Source organism: Lactuca virosa, chromosome 8, assembly GCF_052849685.1.
Source record: "Lactuca virosa cultivar CGN04683 chromosome 8, Lactuca_virosa_CGN04683_v6, whole genome shotgun sequence".
NCBI classification, from domain to species: domain Eukaryota; kingdom Viridiplantae; phylum Streptophyta; class Magnoliopsida; order Asterales; family Asteraceae; genus Lactuca; species Lactuca virosa.
In genome coordinates, this window is record NC_136433.1 from 117,744,810 (window position 1) to 117,747,459 (window position 2,650).

Genomic DNA, 2,650 nt, shown 5'->3' on the forward strand with positions numbered 1-2,650 from the left:
ACTTTCAAAGCTTTTCTCGAGTAATAACAATTTATCAAAGGCTATTTTATATTACAACAATTATAAAGATTAGCTTGGAGGTCTTGAAACTTAATTCAATGAATCAAAAACCTTCATCCAGCCATATCATTTGATGAATAATACACATTTTAGCCAATCTGTAGACTCAAACCCTTCAATTACGTAGAGTTCTAAAAAAAAAGAATTAGGTAACACCAATGAGCTAAAGGTTCAAATACATAAACATAAAGTCAATTTACCAATACCATCGAGTGTTGTGCCATTTGTAAACAAAACAATCAGGTATCAAATGTGATAAAGATTTATAATTCAAAATAAGTTTAACTTTTCCAATGCCACTGCAGTACTTTGTGTCTGGATGTTTCCAAAAAATGACATGCAAGTTAGAAAATTAAACTTAATCCACATCAAGGGTACTTTAGGGAATATGACAAATCCGTCGGCAATGGTATATTCTTAAACATCAGAACAATAAATTCCTCTAAGATAATCAAAAAAGCTATCCTACACCCATCACCAAAAAGGTTAGTGAATGACCTTTTTACCCTTCAACAACATTTGACAGAATAACTGGTTTTGAATCTTTTGAGTTGAAGAATAATCCAATATTGTAACCCAAATTTAAAAGATCCAAACCAAAATTGAAGATGGTTGGAGAAATTGTTGGATATAGCCTTGTGTCAAGGATACCCAGATGGTGTCTTTGTTTCGTATTAATGACATTGTGAATCCCTAAGTCATCCTCATATCCCCCAAATCGAAAGCACCAAATGTCTTTGTTTCAAATAAATATATTTTTCCAAAAAAATGTAATTATATAAAATTTGATTGTAAAAAACTACCATTGTGAAAAATACTTACCATTATAGTCTATAGATACATAAGTACTATGGTCCCCTTGAGAACCTACTCGAGCAAGACCAAATTATGAGAGCTGCAATCACAAAATATATATTACCTTCCAAAAATCAAAATTTAGCAAAAATATGTCAAAATTCAAATATTAATCGATTTCTAGAGAGAAAAAGAGGAAGTGAATAAGAAACCTGACATAGATCAAATATTTCTGGCCTTGGTCCTGATAAAAAAAATAAACTCCATTCATGGCCTTCATCCGGACCCTGTTTAGGGTTCTGAGCGATGGATGGGAGGAGAACGATTGAGATAGTACACAGTGTGATTTCAGAAGATGAAATAACAGTTGAGTCTCAGGTCGAGAATAAAGAAGCAAGAAGAAGATACCTGAAATCAAAGTGTACTGTGAGTGCGGTTGAAAAAATACAAGATTTTTCTTTCTTTTGACGCGTTCTTCGCCCAATATAAAGTTCTCTCACCTACTTCTGTATAATCCAGTTACCAATATCACCAAAGTAACCCATAGACGTTGCAGGAACATGTTTCAGTTGTGGTGAGGCTAGGGTTTCCTAGATTTTGATTACAAAACATACAAAACACAGTTGAGAAAGCATAGTAGAATCAACATAACAACATGTAAAATAAAGTAGAGATACAGTTGTAGGGATGTTCGTCGACGATTGGGAAGCGAATGATCAAGGAGAAGAGTTGTGGTAGTCGTGGTTACGTTAGCTGATGATTGATGAAGGAGATGGAAAGGGTGAGGAGCGGTGCATTGCATTGTTTGTGTCGAGGTGTTCAGAGAGATGATGTTGATTTTTATATATAAGCTTAGTTCCGATAGATATGAAGTGATGAAGTAACAAATCTCCTTTATTCTGTATTTATGGTTCTTTTGCTTTGAATCATTTTTTTAACTTTCATCTAAAATTTGGGGATACCGACGATAGGAGAAGTTGTATTACATTTTTTTTTTTGACTTTTCAATGGTCGACCGGTCTGATTTTTCTCCATGCATAAAGCTATTGTATATAATGTATTAAAGGTCGTATCTCTTAAAATTCAACATTTGAGGCTAAATGTATATTAAGGTACTAGTCGTTTACCCGCGCTAAACGACGGGTACGAATACTTTATTTCAACAATAATTTTCATTCAGAAACATGTTATATTTCATGGAACACAAGTTACTTTTCGACAAATCGTTTCCTTTCCGTGTTTATTGTTCTTTCGTAAATGTTCCTTTTTATTTTTTGTTATGATATCAAGAAACGGTAATTATATTTTCTTAAAAAACAATATTTAAAAAAAAAGTTAAAATTAGAATTGAAATTTATATTCTATAATTATACAAACAAATGAAAGTACATTTCTATTTCTTGCATTTAGCCGAACCAGGGGCTAAAGGCAAGATATAGCAATGTAGTTTCATTTGTTTGTCTAATCCAGTGTCATACTTTCATTTAAAATTCATAAGTTATTAAATTTTAATTTTTTTACTATTAAACCATTGTACTTTTAAAGTACAATGATTAAATAAGAACAAAAACCAAACAAAAAGTTAGAATTAGAAATGAAAGTTTGATGCTATAAAAATAAATGAAAGTACATTGCTATTTCTTGCATTTAGGGCTGTTTGGTAGGATCTGAATTTTTAAGAGATCTGAATTTCTAAGAGGGTCTAAAATTTTAAGAGCTGAATGTTTAACATGTTGTTTGATTGGGACATCTGAATTGTTGTGCTAAATTATAAAAATGACCATTTTACCCTTCT

At 31.7% G+C, this 2,650-nt stretch overlaps 1 long non-coding RNA gene across 2 annotated transcripts; it reads right to left on the reverse strand.

The window, feature by feature from the left end:
• Window positions 1-465: 465 nt before the first annotated feature.
• LOC145134777 (uncharacterized) lies at window positions 466-1,702 on the reverse strand. 2 transcript variants are annotated; one of them, XR_013719344.1, is made up of 4 exons: window positions 1,533-1,702; window positions 1,356-1,445; window positions 1,073-1,263; window positions 466-955 (listed from the first exon to the last, which is right to left on the reverse strand). It is a non-coding gene; the product is annotated as an uncharacterized LOC145134777 (long non-coding RNA). The 2 variants fall into 2 exon arrangements; XR_013719343.1 differs by having other exon boundaries at window positions 1,356-1,702.
• Window positions 1,703-2,650: the final 948 nt, after the last annotated feature.